This window comes from Aotus nancymaae, unplaced genomic scaffold (assembly GCF_030222135.1).
Source record: "Aotus nancymaae isolate 86718 unplaced genomic scaffold, 86718_ANA_hifiasm-v0.15.2.pri h1tg000002l, whole genome shotgun sequence".
NCBI classification, from domain to species: Eukaryota; Metazoa; Chordata; class Mammalia; order Primates; family Aotidae; genus Aotus; species Aotus nancymaae.
Genome location: NW_026988413.1, coordinates 13,843,354 through 13,869,274, shown reverse-complemented (window position 1 = coordinate 13,869,274; position 25,921 = coordinate 13,843,354). Strand labels below are relative to the sequence as shown.

The window sequence follows — 25,921 nt, the reverse complement described above, 5'->3', positions numbered from 1 at the left end:
ATACACATAGAGACAAATACTAAAGTATGAAAAAATGTTTAAAATAATACACATTAAAGAGTTAAAGAAGAGACCTCTCAAAACGTAGATTAAACCATGGGAAGGAATACTACATTATTTGAAAATTTTACAGTAAACCAATGTTCATTTCTTGTTCAGAGGAGATTTTCCTGACTAGCAGACATCATGCCATCAATTGGTGATTCAGGGACCCAATGTCCTTATACCTCATGGATCTGCCATCATTTCCACATGGTTCCCATGATTGTCATGTGTGTTGAAAGGATAGAAAGCATGAAAGTTTCAGTGGCCTGGCCCAAAAGTGGACTCTTCATTTCTGCTCACATCCCATTGGCTAAAACTTGGTCACGTAGCCATAAAAATGCAAGTGATTCTGATAAATGTGGTCCATGTACTCGGCATAAGAGGAACAATTTTGATAAACATCCAGCAGCCTGTCCCACAGGGAAACAGAGGTTCTGAGTTTCCAGCTCTCTGCCTCTTCCGGACAATAGTAAAACTCAAAAGAAGTGGAGGGACCAAGAGACTTCCACCTCCTCCACAGATCTCCATCATCAGCACCTTCATAGATACAGACAATAGATTTTTTTTTTTTTCAATTTTATCTGAAATACAATCCAAATAGAGCTTCAAGACAAATCTCCTAGCCCCCATTTCAGTACTAAAATTCTGAAACTGCTACTGCCCCTGATCACCTTCTGAGGGACCCAGACAAAGTCAGCCCTGAACCATCAAGCCTCAAGATGTTGGGAAATCCTATCAGCCTGAATTCAGGTGTGCCATGATTAGCCTTATCCTTGTTTTGCTTCCCTGTCTATAAAATGGTGATAAGACATCACCCTATCTATTTCAAGGAAATGTGAGCTTCACAAAGGGTAATATATACAGAACTTTGTAAGCTAAAAAGAACTACTAAAAGTTATTCTTAATCATAAGTGTTGAGATCCATCTATTCTCTTCTCTCACCTTTGTTTTTTCCTTCCTTACTTTCTCTGTGTATTATTTACCTGAATCCTTATAAAAGAAATGAAGGATAGTAGGTACATACCTACTATGTACCCACAAATATTGAATTAAAAAAAAATGAATGTGGTCCCTTAAACTAAAACCCACTACAATTTAGTCCCAAGGAAGAGAGTTCTAGGGAAGAGCCAAAGAATGACATGAGAACAAAAGGTAATACTGGGCAATAGGATTGGATTTGAGGTAACCAAATCGGACAGGTGTATGATCATTTCTTCCCAAAAAGTGGGTTCCCAAAAGTGTGGATCAGCCACTCCATGCTTTAAGGGGATAAAGAGAATAAAAAGGCTGAATTTCCAGCTATCCAAAATGTGGTTCCCATGGTGTTTGCATGGAACTGGAAGAGAAGAAAGGAAGTGATGACTAAAGTGGATGAAAGGCCAGGCGCAGTGGCTCATGCCTGTAATCCCAGCACTTTCAGAGGCCAAGGCGGGTGGACCATTTGAGAGCAGGAGCTTGAGACCAGCCTTGCTAACGTGGTGACACTCCACCTCTACTAAAAATACAAAAATTAGTTGGGCGTGGTAGTGCATTTCTACAATACCAGCTACTTGGGAGGCTGAGGCAGAGAAATTGCTTGAACCTGAGAGATGGAGGTTGCCGTGAGCCGAGATTGTACCACTGGACTCCAGCCTGGGTGACAGAGGGAGACTCTGTCTCAAAAAAAAAAAAAAAAAAAAAAAAATATATATATATATATATATATAAAATTAAGTGGATGAAGGGTTAAAATACTAAGTAAGAGACTCTTCTGGCTTGCAGAAGACATCCAGCACTCCATGGCTGGGTGGCTCAACCCTTCCCCATCAGATATGGCAAAACAAAATGTTAGCATGTGGGCGGTAAAAGTCAGTTAGCAGGCTGCAGTAATGCCACTGATAGAATAACATGACCTCAGAAGCTATTTGTCCTTTTTGAAGCCAACAACTATCCAGTAGGATTTTAGAGGTACCCAAAGCCTTACAATTATCTCTCTCTCCTGCATTCAGATATTCAGAATGTCTTTAGCAAGACAATCTTTGGTTTCACAATCACAGATAAACTTCCCATGCAGATGTATGTGTTCATATAGCTAGGTTGTGACTAGCAGGTAATAAGGTCCTGTTTTATAAGAGTCCTAGATACCTGAATAGGGTATGGAAAAAGGGAGGCTAGGGATCCCCCAACAATTTTATCTATTTTAAGCTTTATCTCTTCTGAAACCTATAATCAAACCAGATTTTTAGCTGCCACTTAAGTCTCTGAAACCTTCCAGGAGCTTCTTTTAATGCAAAAAATAAACAAAACAAATGCCCACTAAGTTCCACCAATACAGGACTGATTAAGTAAAGACCAGTGTCCTCATACAATGAAATACCATGAAATTATCAATAAACAGTAAATGGTATGGATGGTTTCTGGATCTTATATAGAAAAATCTCCAAGATCCATTCAGAAAGGCAAGAAAAAAAAAGTGGGTGGATAAAGTCTATCTGGATGTGCTTATATAAGCATAAAGTCATTCTAGAGGAATGCAGAAGAAACTAAGAAGAGAGAGGTTGAAAACAGGGAAGATGGTGACAAGCAGAGGCATATCTAGGCCTGAAGTTATACAATTTGGGGCAGCTTCTTTAAGAAAAATAATTTATGAGTACAAAATTAGTTCAGAACTTTGGAAGGGACTCTTGGAAGGGGCTCTAAGCTTAAGCTTTTCTAGCTTCATGGCAAATCCACTACTGGGGATAAGTAGGAAAGGGATAATAAAAAAAAAATTTGTGAACACTGATTGAAATTGATATCTTTCATAAAACTTCATTTTTTTAAAAAAAATTAATGTATTTGCCAAAATAGCTCTGGAGAAAGAAAACTGACTAGGTGACCAGGTATCATGAAAAATTGGGGTTCCTATAACCAAATTCATAAAAAGGACATTGCAAAAATGACAACCATAACCACTGAAATATAATCTTTCACCTATCTCATTAGCAAAGTCAAAAAGTTTTAAAGGTTGGATGTGGTGGCTCATGCCTGTAATTTTAGCACTTTGGGAGGCTGAAGTGGGAGGATCACTTGAGCCCAGGAGATCAAGATTACCTTGGGCAACATAGGGAGACTCTGTCTACAAAAAGTAAAAAATAACCATGCATGGAGGTGCTTGCCTTTGGGAGGCTGAGTGGGGAGGATTACTTGAGCCTGGGAAATCGAGGCTGCAGTGAGCTGTAATTAAGCCATTGCACTCCAGCCTGGGTAACAGAGTGAGACCCTGTCTCAAAAAAAAAAAAGGTTTTAAAAACATATAGTTAGTGAGGGCATGGGGGTCATACATTGCTGTATTTGGTATAAATGACCTCCATGGAGAACAGTTTACCAAAGTCTCCCACAATTACAAACGCACCATTTGACACAGCAATTCTACTTCCAGGAATATATCCCACAGGTACAATGGCATGTGTGCTAAGCAACAGATGTAAAGGTTATTCACTGCAGCATTGTTTGTACTGCCAAAGTACTGGAAAAAACCTCAATAGGAGACTACACCCATTCATAAAATCTTGTACAGCTGAAAAATAAATAAGGAAGCTCTTTATGTACTAGTATAGAACAATCTTCAACCTATATTCTTAAGTGAAATATGCAAGTTTTGAAATATTTTGTGGACTATCATTGAAGTAATATATTTCCTGTAAGTCCAAAATATTTTCAGAAGCATTTCACCAACAACTTGTAATATTGGTGCCTTGAGGGAAGATAGTTGGATAGCTGGGAAATATGTGGAGGGAGAGATTTAACTTCTGTACTTTTAGCTTTTGAAGCATGTCAGTGTGTAACTTTTTCAAAATATTTTTGAAGAAAAACACAGATTTTTAATATTTTCAAAATTCACACCAGCCTCATATTCTAATCAAGCCTGAAGCTGTTCAGAGGGGAGCCTAGTGAATCCCCAAAGCTTCACATCAATTCCATGTTTGATGCAGATCAAACTTGGGATAAGAGGTTGAGAACATTGGACATTTTTTTTCCTCCACTGGAGGGTATACTACTGCCATTTAAATGACTCATTATTAAATGATTCAATGACTTCATGATTCTAAATAAAACCTTTTTTGAGGGACTTTTTTTTTTTTTTGAGATGGGGTCTCACTCCATCACCCAGGCTGGACTGTAGTGGTGCAATTACAGTTCATTGCAACCTGGAACTCCTGGATTCAAGTGATCCTCCTGTCTCAGCCTCTTTTCCAGTTCTTCTGTGAGCTGCCAATCAAATGCTTTAGGTTCTTAATAATGAAGGGACCTCCTTTTCCCAAGCCCTGTGTCAATGGACTCCATTGCTTAAGAAGAGAGATGTCTGATTCACCAGAGGAGACAGAAAAGAACATTAGCACCCAGTGATTGTTACTTTATTTTCTTGGGGACTTAGAGTGACTGTGTTAACTTCAAAGAAGCCAAGATGCCTTGGGACATGGTTAAAATCCAAACCTGAGGACACACATCCTAAAAGAAATGAGTCTGAGCTGGGGAGAATATAGGATCCTAAGTATGGTAATTATTCTAAAAAAAAAGAAAGCTGCCACTGCCAGCCTGGGCAACATAGAGAGATCCCATCTGTACAAAAAATTAGCCAGGTATAGTGGCACACTATGCCACTCGGGAGGCTGACTCAGGAGAATTGCTTGAGTCTGGGAGTTCAAGGCTGCAGTGAGCTATGATCACACCACCGCACTCCAGTCTGGGTGAGAGAGTGAGACCCTATCCCAAAAGCAAAACAGAAAGACAGCTGCCACTGGTGGAAAATGCTAACTCCACCCTCATAGAATTAGAATATATAAGAAGTCTTTTGCTACTAATAGATTGTGCATTCCAAGAGTGATTTAGAGCTAAGAAGGCATATCAAGATTGACTTTTTTTTTAAGATGACTAAAATTTTCAGAACAAGCTTGTGATCCAATGCATTTATGTCCACAAGATGGTGCTATAGCTTCTGCCAAGTACAAAACTCACATTTCCTTTTGGAACTAGAAATACAAAATATGTTTCTGATTGAGGACCAAATCTGCATGTGCTCTGGTGAGTCTGTCAAATAAACACATTGTGCAAAAACGTCCCGGTGGAGGTGGAGGTTCATTTGGGCCTAAAGGGTGAAGACTGTTCCAGGTAATAACACCTTCTACCACCTCCACACATACCTGAGTTGGCATCTCCTCCTTTCCCAAAATGCTGCTCTTCCTACTGTCAGGTGTGTATGTGTGGCAGATGTGGGATTGACGAGTGGCCCAGAGCTCCCACGGCCACCCGCACTTCCACCCAGGGGCAGCTCGAGGCTCGTCCCTTCAATAGAGCCTTTCTTTGCCATTCTGTCCCACATTAATCACACCTTCCTAGGGATACAAATAATAAGGCAACAGAATGTTTTAGAATACTATTTTTCCATTTCCATCTAAGTATGCCAAGTTTTCGGGGGCACAGAGTCCATTTTATAATCCACAGCAATTAGGATCTTATCTTGAATTTATGCGCAGTGATGGTATCACAAATGCTGGCAATCTCAAGCAAGGGTTCAGTCACCTTGGTTGGTAGCCCGGGTAACTGGAAGGATGCCGGCCCCAGTCAGCCACTACCTAGACCTAGAAATATATTAAGTCACTACCTCTTTGGAGTTGTTCGACCATCTCTAACAGATAGGATTTAACTGTCCTGATTTTTTTTTTTTAATATCTTGTTTTAAACTTTAACATCTTCGGTATCCCTCTCCTGAAAAAGTCACAGAGGTGGGAATGTTTGTATTACAAGGGAAATAGAAGGATATTTCTGCTGAAGTGAATGGCACCTCCATTCCTATTCATCTTCATTCTTTTTTAAAAAAGAATCTGGCCTGGTGCAGACTCACGCCTGTAACCCCAGAACTTTGGGAGGCTAAGGTAAGTGGATCATTTGAGGTCAGGAGTTCAAAACCAGCCTGGCCAACATGGTGAAACCCCACCTCTACTAAAAATACAAAAAATAGCCAGAAGCGGTGGCGGGCGCCTGTAGTCCCAGCTACTCAGGAGGCTGAGACAAAAGAACTGCTTGAACCCAAAAGGTAGAGGTTGCAGTGAGCCAAGATCGTGCCACTGCATTCCAGCCTGAGCAACAGAGCGAGACTCTTGTTTCAAAAAGAAAAAAAAAATTTTTTTAAACAGAGATGGGATCTCATTATGTTTCCCAAGCTGGTCTTAAACTCCTGGGCCCAAGTGATCCTTCCGCCTCTGCCTTCCAAAGTGCTGGGATTACAGGCGTGAGCCACCGCGCAAGCCTCATCTTTATGCTTGTCTCCATTTTTCTCTTTTCTGTTCTGTGCCTCTGTGCATTGGCAGTTAAAAATGTGACATAACTATACAGTCAGCCCTCCTTATCCACAGATTCCACATCGTAGCTTCGACCAACAATGGATCAAAAATATTCAGGAAAAAAAATGGATGGTTGTGTCTGTATTGAACATGTACAGACTTTTTTGCTTGTTATTATTCCCTTAACACCACCGTATAACGACTATTTTCTTAGGATTTACATTGCACTAGATATTAATCTAGTGATGTCTTAAAGTGTACAGGAGGATGTGCATAGGTTATAGGCTAAGCCATTTTATTTCAGAGACTTGAGCATCTGGGGATTTTGGTATCTGGGGTGGGTGTGAAGGGTCCTGGAACCAATCCCCTAGGATGACTGGACGTGGTGGATCACTGCTGCTCTCTTTTGCTAGCATATCCTCTCTACTGCCACAGAGGTAAGGGCAGGGTAAGTGGAAGCCTAGGGCCACAGAGACAACAGGGTACTCTGGGCTCACCATCAGGAAGAGGGGAGGAAACCTTTGTGCTGCTATAGGAGTAGAGGCTGCCTTTTGGAAGATAACTGGGATAACATGGATTAGGATGGAAGAGAATACTCATACCTAAAAACAATCACTGACGAGGGACTTTGACAGTGGATGAAACACCTCAAGAAATAGACATCAAGGAAGCGAGATGAGGGATAAGGCCAAAGACTTTGTATTGGCAAAAAGGAAAGACAGTTAGATCAATAAGAGCTGAAGTAAGGACATTTCTGTGTTGAAAATAAACAGCAGGCTGTTACTGGGTTTTGTCTTATGTCTATCAGAAGAAGAGGCAGTAGACAAAGATACAACTTACTCTTTCAATAACAGGAGATTTTAGTCTAAAACAGGTAAGATACAAAAAAAAGATGTTAATACGTGTTTTCTAGCTTCTTTCAAATAGAAAAAAAAATTAAAAATATTTGGCTTTAAGCCCTCAACACAGGAATTCTTGGAACTCTCTCTTTTCCGACTGATGTAAGAGGCAGTATAAACATCTCTGTATGTATCAGCATGTATTTGTGTGTATTGGGCTCTCATCTGATACCAAAAAGAATACGATATTACTCATAAATATATAAACAGAGACACATACATTTAATAAGATAAAATTAAATTCAAGATAGATTTTAAAATAGGGCAATAGAAAAATAAGAATAGAAGGTATAAAAGTTCACAAAATATACTTTACTATGTAATACATCTCTGAAAGGTAGGTTACAATTTTGCTATTCAATTCTATTCTCCAATTCAGAAGGGAAGTGTGAGGGGTATAAATTTTCTTCAGGCTAGCCTTGCTTTCTCAGTTTCTTCTAGAATTTAAGCTAATACAACTTGTTGTTCAGATGTAATTTTCATAACCTTCTATCTTGAGAAAATAGAAGCATCATCTTCAAGGATAAAAGTCAGTTGAAATTCAGTTCCCCACTCAAATATATTTCCCGCCAATAATTACCTAATGTCCTACAATTTACTGGGTGTGGGAATTTCTATTCTTTCCTATCTCAGGGTTAGTTTGATGCTTACCTGCAGTTTTCTTTCAGAGGTTAAAGGGTAATGACTGCCTCCCTTTATTGAATAATCTTAAATTGTATGTTCTAGGGATTCATTTGTTTCTTTTCTTTTTCTTTCTTCTTTTTTTTTAGATGGAGTCTCACTCTGTAGCCCAGGCTGGAGTACAGTGATGCGATCTCAGCTCACTGCAACCTCCACCTCCCTGATTCAAGCAATTCCCCTGCCTCCGCCTCCTGAGTAGCTGGGATTACAAGTGCATGCCACCATGCCCAGCTAACTTTTTGTATTTTTAGTAGAGATTGGGTTTCACCATATTGGCCAGACTGGTCTTGAACTCCTGACATCAGGCAGTCTGCCCACCTTGGCCTCCCAAAGTGCTGGGATTACAGGTGTGAGCCACCGCGCCTGGCCTCATTTGTTTTTTATATAAAGCCAAACCCTGACAGATTACCTTGATATGCAGTGAGTAGTAGAATGAGTGAGTCCCTAACTTGCAGTGAATAGCACCCCAAATACCATAAAAATTAGAGATGAAATAGAAATGAGAACAAAGAAGAGGGAGATTGTATTAGTTCATTTTCACACTGCTGATAAAGACAGACCCAAGACTGGGGAGAAAAAGAGGTTTAATTAGACGTACAGTTGCACATGGCTGGAGAGGCCTCAGAATCATGGCCGGAGGCAAAAGGTACTTCTTACATGGCAGTGGCAAGAGAAAATGAGAGAGAAGCAAAAGCGGAAACCCCTGATAATCCCATCAGATCTCCTGAGACTTATTCACTATCAAGAGAATAGCCTGGCAAAGACAGGGCCCTATGATTCAATTACGTCTCCCTGGCTCCCTCCCATGACACATGTGAATTCTGGGAGATACAATTCAAGTTGAGATTTGGGTGGAGACACAACCAAACCATATCATTCTGCCCCGGCCCCTCTCTCATGTTCTCACATTTCAAAACCAATCATGCCTTCCAAACAGTCCTCCAATGTCTTAACTCATTTCAGCATTAACCCAAAAGTCCATAGTCCAAAGTCTCATCTGAGACAAGGCAAGTCCTTTCTGCCCATGATCCTGCAAAATCAAAAGCAAGCTAGTTATTTCCTAGATACAATGGGGGTTCAGGTATTGGGTAAATACAGCCATTCCAAATGGGAGAAACTGGCCAAAACAAAGGGGTTACAGGGTCCACGTAAGTCCAAAATCCAGTGGGGCAGTCAAATTTTAAAGCTCCAAAATGGTCTCCTTTGACTCCATGTCTCACATCCAGGTCAGGCTGATGCAAGAGGTAATTTCCCAGAATCTTAGGCAGCTCCACCCCTGTGGCTTCACAGGGTACAGCCTCCCTCCTGGCTGCTTTACAGGCCGGCATTGAGTGCCTGTGGCTTTTCCAGGTGCACGATACAAGCTGTCAGTGGATCTACCCTTCTGGGGTCTGGTGGACAGTGGCCCTCTTCGCATAGCTCCACTAGACATTGCCCCAGTAGGGACTCTGTGTGGGGGCTCTGACCCCACATTTCCCTTCCACACTGCCCTAGCAGAGGTTCTCCATGAAGACTCTGCCCCTGCAGCAAACTTTTGCCTGGGCATTCAGGCATTTCCTTACATCTTCTGAAATCTAGGTGGAGTTTCCCACCTAGAAGTCAATTCTTGACATCTGTGCACTTGCAGGCTCAACACCACAAGGAAGCTGCTAAGGTTTGGGGCTTCTATCCTCTGAAACCATGGGCAGAGCTGTACCTTGGTCCCTTTTAGCAATTGCTGGAGTAGCTGGGATGCAGGGCACCAAGTCCCTAGGCTGCACACAGCACAGGGACCCTGGGCCCAGCCCACTATTTTTTCATCCTAGTCTTCAGGGTCTGTGATGGGAGGGGCTGCCATGAAGACCCATGGCCTGGAGACATTTTCCCGATTGTCTTGGAGATTAACATTCGGCTTCTTGTTACTTATGCAAATTTCTGCAGCCAGCTTGAATTTCTCCTCAAAAAATGTTTTTCTTTTCTGCTGCATCAACTGGCTGCAAATTTTCCAAACTTTTATGTTGTTTCCCTTTTAAAATGGAATGCTTTCAACAGCACCCAAGTCATCTCGTTAATGCTTTGCTGCTGAGAAATGTCTTCCACCAGATACTCTAAATCGTATCTCTCAAGTTCAAAGTTCCACAAATCTCTAGGGCAGGGACAAAATGCCACCAGTCACTTTGCTAAAACATAATAAGAGTCATCTTTGTTACAGTTCCCTACAAGTTTCTCATCTCCATCTGAGACCAACTCAGCCTGGACCTTACTGTCCACATCACTATCAGCATTTTTGTCAAAGCCATTCAACAAGTCTTTAGGAAGTTCCAAACTTTCTCACATTTTCTTGTCTTCTTCTGAGCCCTCGGAACTGTTTCACTGCTGTCACATTTATGGCAAGATTCATTGTTCATTCATCTGGGCTCCACAGTTAGAACATTTCTTTTGAAAAGATTTTAACCAGATTCATAATGTTTTATGAGATATGTTATAAACTGAATGTTTGTCCTTTCTCCCACCCTCCCATTCATATATGAAGCTCCAACCTCAATGTGATGGTATTGGGAGGTGGAGCCTTTGCAAAATAATTGTGTTTAGATGAGGTCAGGAGAGTAGATCCCCCTTGATGGAATTAGTGCCCTTATAACTAGAGGAAGAGATATTAGACCTTCCTCTCTGCAGAATATGAGAAGGCAGCCACCTGTAAGCTAGGAAGAGAGCCCCCATCATGAATCAAATCTATTGGCTTCTTGATCTTGGACTTACTAGCCTCCAGAACTGTGAGGAGTAAGTGTTTGTTGTTTGAACCAATCAGCCCACGGGATTTGGTTACAGCAACCCAAGATGACTAATATAACATCTTCACAATTGAGCAAATATATATATATATATAAATTTGTTTTATAGATAAATAGAAAGATTAGTTCCTTGTCTAAAACCACATGACCAGTATAGGATGAAAATCTCATTCTCTACATGGTGAACTTACTCAATTATTTGTTCAACTTATAAATTATTTACTAACTGATCACCTACTCTATGTTAGAAGCTATGCTCAGTTTTGAGTCACAAAGACAGAGAATGTATGGTCCCAAATATTAATAAGCTTGCAATAGAAAATAAGCGATAAGAAAATAAAAATAAATTAGTTATAATATCACAGCATTAAAAATGTACTAACAGAAGGCTATACTGAATATATTATGGTGGCACATAATGAAAGATAACCATTCTATTTGGAGAAGTCAGGAAGGGTTTCAGAGATGAGGTAACACGAATTCATCATTGAAAAGAATTAGTAGAGGTTTGATAAACAGAGAAAGGTAAGAAGAGTATTTTACACAAGAGAATACTATCTAGCAAGATCCAAGAATAAAAAATTACTGGCATATAATGGTTTGACAAACAATCAGGTATGGCTCGAGCACAAAACATGTACAGTAGAGACAGAAAAAGATAGTGACCAAGAGGGAGCCTTGGAATGAAGGCAGGAGCCAGACTATGAAAGGCCTTTAGATTGCACTCAGTATAATTTTTGTAAAATAAATGAACTGTCATTTTAAAAGCCTAACTTTCCTTTGTGTGTTGCCTTTGCCTTTGTCGAACAGTACCAAGAGCACATATACCTATGTGTCCAATCTTGCTCCAGTCCTAAGGGTAGCTGGATTTTGGTATTCAAATTCCCTTTTCTGCTTTCAGGGATCCAAGCTGGGCTCAGCAGTTAACAGGTCTTAGTACTTGCTTCATTTCATTCATTGCTTCTGAGGAGAAGAAAAGTACCAGGAAGACAACCAATCCTATGGTACTTCATAACTATTGCTTGGAGACCCAAGTCAAGTTTTTTAGTCTGACTACAAGTCTGGCTTTAGTAAAGGCTTCCAAAATGGATGTGTAAATTTGAGCCAAGAGTGAGTGTCCAGAAGAAGCCATAATAGACAGCAAAAGGCTATGTTCAAAAACAACTATGTGGTCTGAGGAAAACTGGGGGAGACACCAACTAAAGCTAAGTGAGCCACCTTGGGGAATTAATTGATCACCCCTAGGATGACAGCCATGTAAAGGAATAGACTACCCCTTCCCTTGGTCCTTGTGGTGGGGTGTCTGCTGCAACTGTCGTGGACACAAAGGTTTCATGTCGTGTTCCCATGAAGCCTCTGTATGGACCCAAATATCAAAGCAGCCCATTCTGCTTTATGTATCCCGCTCTTTCATTCATTCATTCAACAAACATTCATTGATCACTTACCATGTGATGTTTTAAACACTGGGAATACAGAGACAAAAGACACAGCCTCTGCTCTTGAGAAACACAGTATAGTGAACAGATTAAAATCAAGAGCATTTCTCCAGATAAGGGAAACTCACTAGAAAAATAGAATTGAAAAATAAGTTTTAATTCACAACAGCATAAAAAGCTATAAAGTACTGATAACCTCACTTAATAAAAAATATAAATAAAAAGTTTTAAATCAGTCTAAAGAACATATAAGATGAGAAGAATAATTGGAGAGACATATCTATACCTTTGGAAAGGACAGTTTATTATCATAAAAAATAAATTCTACCCCCAAATTAACCTCAACTAAGATTTCAGTTGGGTTTTCTGAGGATCTCTGAAAACCTCTATAATCTACATGGAACAATAAAGGTCCACAAATAACTAAATAAATGTTGAGAAAGAGGAGAAAAGTAGAGGTAGGGGAGGGACTGTCCCAACCAAATCCATTGATGTACTATAGAGCCACTGCATAGAAACAATCTCGAGCAAGGACATTTAAATGAACAAGTAGAACAGAACAGAGAGCAAGAGTCAGAAACAGACTCATCTACTGATGAGAACATAATACATGATAAAGTTGGTAGCATGAATCAAGAAAAGATGAAAATTGGAGTTTAAAAACCGACATAATACTAAACTGACATAATAACATTAAGTATCTACTCAATATCATTAGACCAAATAGATTCAAGATGGAAAATAAAGCCATAAAGATAATATAGAAGAATTAATGTGTGGCAAAATTATTACACATTTCTGTTCAGATTACTAGATGATGTTTTCAATATCTAAAATGTACAGATAACTAACATTGAGATTATGCAAGTGACAGGGCCAGATTTACATCTCAGAAAGATCACTTAAGGGTGCAACAAATTGTATCTACTCTTTCTCTTTTTTCTTTTGGAGATAGGGTCTCATTCTGTCACCCAGGCTACAGTACAGTAACATGATCATGGCTCACTGCAGCCTCAACTTCCTCGGCTCAAGCCATCCTTCCACCTCGGTTTTTGCAAGGCAACAAGAAAATGAGAGTAACTCAAGTGAAAAGTAGACAAAGGCATGATAGGCAATGTAACAACATGCTAACAAATTTACTGAAATGCTCAACCCACTAGTAACCAGAGAAATGAAAATTAAACATCAGTGAAATACCACTTTGAAGTTACTCGATTGATCGAAACATGCCCAGTGTTGGTGGAGACATGGGGCTATGGAGACTCTTGCACTGTGATGAACACACAGTCAGTGAAGCTATTCTAGGGAACAATAGGCAGGATCTGGCTAAATAAGCCCACCATCGCTTTCCAACCCCAGAATTTGGATCCTGGATGTTCATATCCCAGAGAAATTCTCACACAGGTCCATAAAGGATATATACAAGGCCGCTCACTGCAGCACTGCTTGTGATACAGGGAAAATGAAAGGATTTGGGTGGCCACCACTGAAAGAGAGGATAGGTAAAATATGATGAATTCCCACTGTGGAGCACCAAGCACTGGTTAGAAGCAACAGACTATAGATACACAAAGGAAAATGAGTCAATGTTTAAAAATCATTCTAATTTTAAAAAGTAAAAAATGTAAAGTTAATAAAAGACAGCATTTGTGTACATTAAAAACACATACAAACAGTACAGAAGTCTTTATAATAAGAAAGGAATAAGGTCGGGTGCGGTGGCTCATGCCTGTAATCCCAGCACTTTGTGAGGCTGAGGTGGGCAGATCACAAGGTCAGGAGTTCAAGACCAGCCTGGTCAATATGGTGAATGCTGCCTCTACTAAAAAATACAAAAATTAGCAGGGCATGGTGGCGTATGCCTATAGTCCCAGCTACTCTGGAGGCTGAGGCAGAAGAATTGCTTGAACCTAGGAGGCGGAGGTGGCAGTGAGCCAAGATCATGTCACTGCACTCCAGCTTAGGTAACAGAGTGAGACTCCATCTCAAAAAAAAAAAAAAAAGAAAGAAAGGAATAAGTAAAACAAGGTAGGAGCCTTGAACAAACCAAAGAAACCAAATGATAGTGTGCCATGAAGATTTCAAGTAATTATTTTCTGCATCTGCCCTCTCCCAATTGACCAAAACAGGTAAATGGTAATAAAACCTACAAAGTGCCTTTATAGAGATTAGCTCTAGTGTTTGCCTCAGCAGCACATATACCAAAATTGGAATGATACTGAGATTAGCAATGGCCCCTGAGAAAGGATGACATGCAAATTCATTAAGTGTTCCATATTTTAAATAAAGTAAAAAAAAATTAAAATTTTTTAAAAGTAGAAAAAATTATATATATATATATACACACACACACACACACACACACTCACACACACACACACACAAACAGATTAGCTCTAAAGGGTGTGGCTGTTTGGAGGAGGAAATGAGAAAAGGCTTCACCAGAAAGTGACAACAAAGATGGACCTTGGAGGACGTGTAAGAGTTTACAGAAAGTAGGGAAAAGGGGAGTGTAATCTTAGGGCAACTGTAAAAGCAACGGTTTCTAAATACAAGCAAAAGATAAGAAGGGAGAGAACAGGCTGGGCACAGTGGCTCACACCTACAATCCCAGCACCTTGGAAGGCTGAGGTGGGAAGATCACTTGAGCCCTGGAGTTTGAGAGCAGCCTAGGCAACATAGTGAGACCCCAGGTCTACAAAAAATTTTAAAATGAGCCAGGTATGGTGGTGCCTACCTGTAGTCCCAGCTACCTGGGGGGCCAAGGTAGAAGGATGGCTTCAGCCCAGGAGGTTGAGGTGGCAGTGAGCCACGATCACATCATTGCACTCCAGCTTGGATGACAGAATGAGACTCTATCTCAAAAAGAAAAGGAAAAAGAAGGGAAAGAACTGATACAACTTGCTGCACCTTTAAGAGATCTTTTGAGATGCAAATCTGGCCCTGTCACTCTCCCTTAGATCCTTCAATGGATTACCTTACCCTCAAAATAAAGATTAAATTCCTTAATATGGTCTACTAAGCCCAAGTGATCCCTGGTCTCTGCTCACATCTTCAGTCTCATCTTGTGCTATGGTATTTCCACCTCTGTCCTCTAGATCTGAAACACTCTAGCTTTGCTTCAATGACCCTCCTGCTGCCAAATTACAGATTTCTCAAACCCTCCATAAGAGGTCATTCTCAGGTTATATAGATATACTTTCAGAAATCAAAAATAATTAATCCCAACCATCTGAAAGGACCCCTACTCTAGGTCAACCATCTGAAAGGACCCCTACTCTAGGCCAACCATCTGAAAGGACCCCTACTCTAGGCCAACCATCTGAAAGGACCCCTACTCTAGGCCAACCATCTGAAAGGACCCCTACTCTAGGCCAACCATCTGAAAGGACCCCTACTCTAGGCCAACCATCTGAAAGGACCCCTACTCTAGGCCAACCATCTGACTGGACCCCTCCTCTAGGCCAAGGGCATTCCAAAGTTAAGCTGAAAAACTGTTTCAGGCTATGACGGAAGTGGGAGTCAGACATGCCTCATTACACCCTCCTCTTTTTTTGGAATTCAGGAAAAGTCAACCAGTATTAACATCAATACAGACCTAAGGTCTGATACAAAACATTTACCATCTATTCTCTCTGAAATCTGCTACTTGGAAGCTTCATCTACATGATAAAACCTTGGTCTCCATGACCCCTTAACATATCCCAGACATTCCCTTCTATTCATAATAATTCTTTCCACCAATAGCCAATCAGAAAATTTATAAATCTACCTATAACCTGCAAGCCCTCCTACTGCCAGCCTCAAATTGTCCCACTCTTCCAGATGGAACCAATGTAAATCTTACATGCATTGATTGATGTATTATGTCTCTCCAAAATGTATAAAAGCAAGCTGTACCCTGACGACCTTGGGCACATGTCATTGGGACCTCCTGAGACCATGTCTTGGGTGCCTCCTAAGTTTGACAAAATAAACTTTCTAAACTTTCTTTGAGACTTGTCTCAGATGCATTTGAGTTCACACTTTTCAGCATACATCAAAATTATACTAATGTAATATTAAGTAATCATTTGTTTAACGTTTATGCTGGCATAATCTGGGTCCTTGATCTCACTATATCACCAGCCCCTCATTCAACACTTTGCACAATATTGTCCCTTATCTGAAATGCCTGGGACCACAAGTGTTTGGGATTTGGGACTTTTTTGGATTTGAGAATATTGGCAGGTACTTAACCAGCTGAGTGTCCCAAATCCAAAAATCCTAAATGTCAAATGTTCCAATGAACACTTCCTTTGAGTATCCTATTTCACAATTTGGAGCACTTTGGATTTTGGATTTTTGGATCATGTCTGCTAAACCTTATACATGTGTTGAATCACTGCATAAATTAAGGAATGGAGTAGGAGTGCTTTGGTTGGGGTGAGAACAGGTGATTCTGTTTCAGACAGCTACCTGTGACAGTAGCATCTAAATAAGAGTTGGGGTCCAATTAAAGAACCACTGGCCCTGTTCTTTCAGTGTGCTACACAATGGGATCCTCAGTATATCCACTAGGGGAAGGAGATAAAAATATTAGAACTGTCAATGATGTTTATTTTTACCTCACTTTTTAAAAACATCTGTGTTTGCACATCAAACAGAAGTATACATATATAATTCATAAATAAATTTAAAAATCCATACATTGGGGAATGATTGCTCAAAAATTTTTTATTGACGAGGTAGGATAAAAGATGTTTAAAAATCACTGCTGTGAGTCAGAGAGTTTCCACCATTATTATGCATCCAAATCAGCAAAGACCTATAGTTCTGTTTGACCCCAAACCCACAGAATTAAAATTCCATGCATTTAGGGCAATAGCAGATTCAAAATGCTGATCAGATGATTATGATGAAAGCCTCTGCTAAAGAACTACAGCAATAAACAACAGTCAGGCCCAGTGGCTCATGCCCCTGTAACCCCAGCACCTAGGGAAGCCAAGGGAGGAGGATCACTTGAGGCCAGGAGTTCAAAATCAGTCTGGGAAAAATAGAGAGTAGTGAGACTCCCATCTCTACAGAAAATTTTAAAATTAGTTGGGAATGGTGGTGTGTACCTGCAGTCTCAGCTACCCAGGAGGCTGAGGTGAGAGGATCACTTGAGCCCAAGAGTTCAAGGCTGCAGTGAGCTATGATCACACCACTGCACTCCAGCCTAAGTGAAATAGCAAGACCCTGTCTCAAAGACAGATAGACAGATAAATAGACAGATACCTAGATAGACAGACAGATAGATTTTTTTAAAGGAAACTTTGCTGATTTGCCAGGTATAGGAGCCATTGTATCAGAGGCATTCAAACCAGAGTGGTTTCTTCATAAATAGGGACTTGGTAAAATAAAGCTGAGACCTACTGGGCTACATTCCCAGGAGGTTAGATGGCCTCAGTCACGGAATGAGATAGGAGGTCGGCACAAGATACAGGTCACAAGGACCTTGCTGATAAAACAGAATACAGTAAAGACACCAGCCAAAACCCACTAAATCCAAAACAGTGATGGAAGTGACCTCTCTGGTCATTCTTACTGCTCATTATATGCTACTTATAATACATTAGCATGCTAAAAGACACTCCTACAAGTGCCATAACAGCTTACAAATGCCAGGCAGTGTCTGGAAGTTACTCTAAAAGGTCTAAAGTAGAGATAAACTCTCAGTTCTGGGAACTGCCTGCCCCTTTCTTGGAACACTCATGAATAATCCACCCCTTGTTTAGCATATAATGAAGAAATAACTATAAGTATACTCAGTTGAACAGCCCATCCTGCTGCTCTGTCTATGGAGTAGCCATTCTTTTATTCCTTCGCTTTCTTAATAAACTTACTTTACAGGCTCACCCTGAATTCTTTCTTGTGCGAGGTCCATGAACACTCTCTTGGGGTCGGGATCAGGACCTCTTTCCAGTAACAATTACAGTAGAGCCAGAACTCCACTGAATGAACTTTACTGGTTATAGTCTCTTTAAGAACAGGAATTGGCTGAGTGCAGTGGCTCACACCTGCAATCCTGCCAGCACTTTGGGAGGCTGAGGCAGGTGGATCACTTAAGCCCAGGAGTTTGAGACCAGCGTGTGCAACAAAGCGGGGACTACTGTCTCTACAAAACAATTCAAAAATGAGGTAGGCATGATGGCATGCACCTGTAGTCCCAGCTACTCGGGAGGCTGCGGTGGGAGGATCATTTAAGCCTGGTAGGTAGAGACATGATCACACCACTGCACTCCAGTATGGGCAACAAAGCGAGACCCTGTCTCAAAAAAAAAAAGAACAGGTATCATCCCTAACCCCATCCCTATCTTCCAAAAATTTTGGACAGGGAAATTTCCAAAACATCCCAAATCCAAACATTTCAAAAGCCTAAAAGCAAGACAACCTGAATAACAGCACTTTTAGGGGTTGCACACTGTAGGGCAGGCAGGCAAGGACCCACTGTCTCTTCATGACTGCAGCACCTTGCCATAGCTATAACCAGCCTCCAGCAAGACCTGGGTATTCTCAGACATTATTTACCAGACATTTTGGAGATGTTCAACTGAATGATATTTGAAAGCATACATATTTTTCTCTGACATATGCACTCAAGTTAAAAATGTCTTTGCATAGGAGATTGGAGAAATATGAGCCTCTAGTCCAGAGACTTAGGAAGAGTGTGGGTGTGACTACTGACCTATTAACATCACACAGAGGCATCATCACTTTGGCACTGGTTTACAAACTCACCAGCAAGATAATCTATTCCTCCTCCAAACTCCATGGCACCACTGCACTTCTTCATTGTTGTTCATCTGTCACCTCCATTAGGCTGGGAGCTCCTTGACATCAGGATAGGCAGCCTGTTCATCTCATAGAACCCAGCAGAACTGGTAAGGGGCTGTTCTTCTTGTTTTTGTTTTTGAGACAGAGTCTCGCTGTGTCGCCTGGGCTGGAGTGCAGTGGCGCAATCTCAGCTCACGGCAATCTCCAACTCCTGGGTTCAAGTGATTCTCCTGCCTCAGCCTCCGGAGTAGCTGGGATTATAGGTGCAAGCCATTGTGCCCAGCTAATTTTTATATTTCTTTTAGTAAAGACGGAGTTTCGCCATGTTGGCCAGGCTGGTCTTGAACTGACTTCAGGTGATCCACCCACCTTGGCCTCCCAAAGTGCCGGAATTACAGGCATGAGCCACTGTGCCTGGTTAATTTTTGTTTGTTTGTTTGTTTGTTTTTAGTAGAGACAGGGTTTCACCATGTTGGCCAGGCTGATCCTGAACTCCTGACCCCAGGTGATCTGCCCACCTGAGCCTCCCAAGGTGCTGGGATTACAGGCGTGAGCCACTGTGCCTGATCAGGGCTATTCTTTTTTTAAGGTAATGGTACTCTTTCCTTCTCTCCTTCCCGGACCATTCCACCAAACATCTCCCACGGACACAAACCATGAAGGATATCAAGTATTTTAAACTTTGCTAATCAACTCTTTAAAATAATAGTCCATTTTAGAACTCAAACAAATATTTACTATACCATTTATTGATCCCAAGTTGGGCTTTCCTCCTCTTAAAGAAGTTCAATGAACTACAGGAATATATGGGTTAAAAAAAAAATTAACCCAAAGACTCCTAGTGACCTTTGCTCGAGCTAACACAGCATCTCTTAATCCAGCTCTAAAGGATGTGAAGAGCTCCAGGCCTGAGGCACAGTGCTATGCAGTAATTTACTTCTTCATTTCACCAGGCCCATCGCTCATTGCCCACAGCATCCAGGGGTAAACTTTGAACAAAAGATTGCTTACACTTTCATAACTTCAAAAATTACATCACACATGCATGTCCAGTGTTAACATACAACAACCGATCACATGTACTGTCTAAAGAAGTTGTTGAAAACTTGCTCTGCTTTCTCCGTTGGCCTTACAATCCCTGTTTCTAATTTCCTTCCATCCTCGGGTCATAAAACTTTATACCCAGTGGCCTGGCACAAAAGTTTCTTTTCTTGTTTCCCTAATATCCTTAAAGCAGGCATTGCAGCCCACTACACTTCTTGCTTCTGTACAACCTGGAATCCTGTGAGTCCTAAGCTTTATTGTGCATAAGAATGACCCACAAAGCAAACTGGGGACTCCAGTGCAAGCGTACCACAAACTACACTTTGATCTATGGTGTGACAGATGTTGCAGCTGGATTGCCCTCGCATACACAAACTATACTTTGAGACCCTCTGCACATTTAGTTGTTATATACATTATTCATAATTCACAAGTGAACACACTTGTGAATTATTAAAAATTCACCATTTATTCATTCATTCATGTCAGGGTGGTGTTTTTCACTTCTTAAACTCCCATCCTTTTCCTACACCCATGACTTAACATCTTTGAGAATGAGTGAATTTCTAAACGTTTGAGTTAATAGAAACATTCTTTTTCCAAGTAAAACAGACCTTTTCCTCAGTAACCCTTCCCAGAACTACCCACCTTACCACTCTTACCACTACTGATTTAAAAAAAAAAAAAATAGGTAGTCCTAACTAAATCAGACAAGCTGAAGCCCATGGCTCCTGGACACAAATGAGGACAGCTGTGGCTAAACTCCTAGGCAAGGCTCTTTAATAGGTCTATTTAGCCAGCAGGCCTCTAAATCTTGAAAGCAAAGTAGCAACATTGAAAAAGAAAGGGCCGGGCTGTGAAATGCAAATTCAAAGCAAGCAGCAGAGTATTAATAGTTAAGCTTCTTTCTGTGAATAAAATACAGAGCTCAAGAGGCAGCCCCTGCAAAAGCAAGAGCAGAACTTGAGGAGTTCTCTCAGGAACAGAGTAAGCACTCAGAGAGCACATCATTTTATGCACCTCCAACAGCCAATTCGTAAAATCTGACTTAATCATTTTATCTTCAAAAAACAGAATCAGCACAAAACTAAAATCCATTCTTGGTCTCATTTTCCCATTGCCTCTGCATTCGTTCAAGGTGTCATCTTTTCTCACCTACATGACTACCATATCCATCTAATTGCTACAACACCAATCCGATTGCCTCCCTCGCCTCTCCACTTCACTACCCAAGCCAGTCCATTCTCTACATTGCCCCCAGAGCTTTTTCTTTTTAATCCAACCTTATAATCTGATCTCATCATGCCCTTGCTTGAAATCCTTCCAAGGAGGCCCATCCCCAGGAAAATAAAGCCCAAACTCAGTAGCATGAATGGCCTACGAGGCCTGTCATGATTTGGCTGCCTTACTACCCTTCCAACTTCATTCTTTGCCATTTCTTCACCACATCTCATGTTAAACCCACACCATTTGCACATCCCTGAACAGAGGGCACTCAGGCTTGTATTTATGCATATTTCACTTCTGCTCGTGGTATGCTTTTCCTATATCTTCCTCTATACCAGGCAACAGAGTATTTTTAAAGACAAATCAACTCAAATCTCACCTTAGCTGGGTGAGCTGGTTCACACCTGTAATCCCAGCACTTTGGGAGGCTGAGGTGAGTGAATTGCTTGAGTCAAGGAGTTCGAGACCAGCCTGGGTAAACGACAAAACTCTGTCTTTACAAAATATACCGAAAATTAGCCAGGTGTGCATGGTAGTGCATGTCTGTAGCCCCAGCTACCCAGAAGGCTGAGGTGGGAGGATCACTTGAGCCCAGGAGTCTGAGGCTGTTGTGAGCCGTGATCACACCACTGCACTCCAGTCTAGGTAACACAGTGAGACCCTGTCTCAAAAAGAAAAAAAAAAGTCCACCTTATCCATTCATGTTTCTCTGATTCACCAAGTAGTAGCACCTACTCTCTCCTTCATGCTTCTATTGTACTTTGTGTCCATCTCAACATAACACTTATCAGGCTCTGCTGTCATTATTTGCTACCTGTTTCTCTCCTCAATCACACTGAGAGCTTCTTGGAAGCAGAGATCTTGTCTTTGTATATCTGGTTTCTAAGAATGCATACTGAGTAAATGAATAAAAGAAAAAATGAATGAAGCAATTAGTATGTATGCCTTGAATGACCCTAAATTTAGGCTCATGCCAATCAATGTGCAAAGGTTGAGAAAATAAAGAAGGGAAAACCAAGTATAGATAAGAAAACTATGCTCATCAGAATAGAAGAGGATAGGCTGGGCGCAGTGGCTCACACCTGTAATCCCGATCACCTGAGGTCAATAGTTTGCGATGAGCCAGGCCAACATAGTGAAAGCCCATCTCTACTAAAAATACAAAATTAGCCGGGTGTGGTGGCGCATACCTGTAATCACAGCTACTCGGGAGGCTGACGCAGGAAAATCACTTGAACCCGGGAGGTGGAGGTTGCAGTGAGTTGAAATCATGCCACTGCACTCCAGCCTGGGCTGGACAGAGTGAGACTCCATCTCTAAAAAAAAAAAAGACAGAAAACAAACAAACTAAAAAAAAACAGAATAGAAGAGGAAAGCTAAGAACTACGGTGGCCAAGCCAGTCTGACTTCAACAGAGACTAATGAAGAGACCACGGTGAGCCCCATTAAGAGAAGAACTGAGTTCAAAATCAGTTCAAAAGGTTCAATGCTAGGTCACAAGATCAGGCAAAAACAGAGACAGAAAGATTTTAGGAGTGTTCCAAGAACTAGTGCTAGACCAGCTGCGAGTCGGAGAGAGTTCACCACGTGGGAACAATGCAGCCAGTAATGTGGGTTGGTGGCACCATGACAGCATCTAGTCAGGACAGTGACAGCCCCAGGGATAACGCTGATGAGTTCCTGCTTCAAAAAAGGTCACCATAACTCCCTTAGTCCTGATACCGAGAACTACACAGGATTGTTCCCTGCCTCTCCCCAGCCTCATAACTTGATCTTAAAGGCATTATCGGCAATTAAAGTCATCCCAACTTCCATCGGGTACTTACACTAAGGTGATTTCTATATATTATATTATTGAATCACCATAACAATCCAGTGACGTAGGTATTATTAAATATTATTATCCCCATTTAAGACATTAGGGAAATGAAGCGTAGGAAGATTCAGAGAAAGCACAGGAAGGTTAATATGCCTAAGATTTCATATTAAGTAAATAGAAGGCAGGATTCAAATCTACCCCTATCTGAATCTAAATTTCATTCTCTTTCTAGTGCATCATTCTCTCTCCTCTCTAGGCCTTTATAGAGGAAATACAGGTCCAAATGAAATATCAAAATCTCTGGATGGGATGACAGGCATGATTAAGAAACCCAGTCACCAAGACTAAGCACTAAGACATGGATTAGAAATATATAAAATGCCAAGAGCCATAGCCTGAAAAGCGAAGGGAAGAAAATCTGGGAGAGCTAGAGTGGCCTCCACATGCAAACACACCCTGCAGACAGGAACAGGCTTGATGGGAAGAGCAAACTCCCAAACTGATTGGTTGTAACTTTCCTACTAGTTGAAAAATCAGGAAAAGCCTTTTATGCTGAACTCTCTAGACAAGTGCATAAGACTCAAGGGTGGTGACTTCAAGAACGAAAATGCTGACAGGTGAGAGCTGGCAGAACAAGAGGAGGTTGAGTTGATGAGACCTGAGGTTCACAGAAAAGAGAGAGTGAGCGAGAAAGAGAGAGGAGAGAGAGCTGTAGTCTAGGAGAACCAAATGAAGCTGGAGGGAAGCAGAAAGAAAAGCCAGGCTGGTTCAGGAGGCAGCTCCGGCACCTCTGACCCCACTGCCCACCCCCAGGAGGCAGCATGAAATATGCCAGAGGTCAAGAAATTTTTTTTTTTAGACAGTCTCACTCTGTCACACAGGCTGGAGTATAGTGGCGCAATCTCATCTCACTGCAACCTCTGCCTCCTGCATTCAAGCAATTCTCCTGCCTCAGCCTCCCAAGTAGCTGGGAATATAGGTGCCTACCACCACAGCCGGCTAATTTTTGTATTTTCAGTAGAGACAGGGTTTCAGCATGTCAGCCAGGCTGGCCTCAAATTCTTGAACTCAGGTGATCTGCCAGCCACAGCCTCCCAAAGTGTTCGGATTACAGGAGTGAGCCACCACACCTGGCCCAGAGGTCAACAACTTCTGCCCTAGATCAGAAGTGTACTAACTTTGCTCACACATTATAAATCAAAGGCCCTCTCATACCTGGGAATGAATTTGTATTCCAGCCTAGAAGTAAAGCCAGTCCCAGTTTAAACTTTTTGCCTTTCTGTACTCCCAGTTCTTATTCCTTTGCTGGGCCTATGACACATGCTAGGCCTGCCCTTCTACACCTGAAGTCTAATCCCGATTTTTCCTATTGTTTCCCATACACTCCATGCAGCTTAGAGTAGGCTGAAAGCTGCTCAACTGTCTAAGACTTAATCCCTCAGAGTAACACAGCAAAGTAGCACACTCTTTGAACATAAAGCTGTTCAGGACCCTATTAGAGAAGAGACTATACTTCCTTAATTACATTGTTCTACAGCCACCTTCAAAATAACTAGTGACCACGTTCAACCAGGATCATTGGCAACAGCCAATGGGCACAGTGATCTGGAAATGGTCTAACCAAGTTGTTTGGGCTGTAGACCATGGCATTCCTTAGAGCAAAATAGCCAAGAAGTCCATTAATATTTTACTTGACTTATGTCACCATGGAAACCCTTGGAGTAATGAATGCCTTTGGGGAGTGGTTTGACTCAACCAAAAATATCAAAAATCTCTGTCCCCTAGGTAAAGGATTCCTACTCTGTGTGTGTCTGTGCATGCACACACGCAAGCTCGAGAGACTTTGGGCATTCTTTGAAGTCATTGGAGGGGCACAGACATAAACCCATTCAGCCCTGGCCTCCAAGACTAATGGAACGCAAGGTATCCCTGGAAAAATCAGAAAAAAATACAGGCATAAGGAAATACATAAACATGGGCTTAGAGATTTAAATACACACACACACACACCGGCCCTAGAAAGCACACAGAAGGAACATACACCCTGAGATATGCAGTCATCATTCTAAAATAAACTCAGGAATACAGAAGGACATGGGCATGTCCTTTCAGAGATTCACAATTCTAGGCCCCAAGTAGGAGAATGAAGAGGGAAGAGGGAAAGAAGAGAAAGGAGTGAGAGAGGAGAGGGAGGGGGAGGAGGAAGGGGAAGGAGAAGGAGGAGGAGGAGGAGGATGGAAGAGGTGGAGGAGGAGGAAGAGGAGAAGGAGAATGAAGAGAAGGAGGAGGAGAATGGAAGAGGAGGACGAGGAGGAAGAGGAGAAGGAGGATGAAGAGAAGGAGAAGAAGAATGGAAGAGGAGGAGGAGGAAGAGGAGAAGGAGGATGAAGAGAAGGAGGAGGAGAATGGAAGAGGAGGTGGAGGAGGAGACGACACTCTATTATATAGGAGGAGACATCACAGAGGAGAAATTAACACTGAGGCCTTGGCCAAGCGGTGGTTCACGCCTGTAATTCCAGCACTTCGGGAGGCCAAGGTGGGCGGATCACCTGAGGTCAGGAGTTTCCAGACCAGCCTGGAGAACATGGCAAAATCTCGTCTCTACTAAAAATATAAAAATTAGCCAGGCATGGTGGCATGGCCTGTAATCCCAGCTATTTGGGAGGCTGAGGCAGGAGAATCGCTTGAACCCAGAGGCGGAGGTTGCAGTGAGCGGGGATCGCGCCACTGCACTCCAGCCTGGGTGACAGAGCGAGACTCCATCTCAGAAAAAAAACAACAACAAAGAAACACACAAAAACCACTGAGGCCTGAAGATAAAGACACACGTACACCCACAGATGTCAGACTTCCAGAGGCACGGCCCAGGCAAAAGACAAACACACACAGAGGGCTG

The 25,921-nt window shown here is 41.7% G+C and overlaps 1 protein-coding gene and 1 non-coding gene across 4 annotated transcripts in view; one reads left to right on the top strand and one right to left on the bottom strand.

Annotated features, from left to right (window-relative positions):
• The window catches only part of LOC105713772 (olfactory receptor 2A14), a 92,331-nt gene that overhangs the window by 66,031 nt on the left and 379 nt on the right, over nt 1–25,921 (bottom strand). The window lies entirely within an intron of this gene.
• On the top strand, nt 14,315–14,419 carry LOC135274305 (U6 spliceosomal RNA). The gene has a single exon (XR_010342156.1). It is a non-coding gene; the product is annotated as a U6 spliceosomal RNA (small nuclear RNA).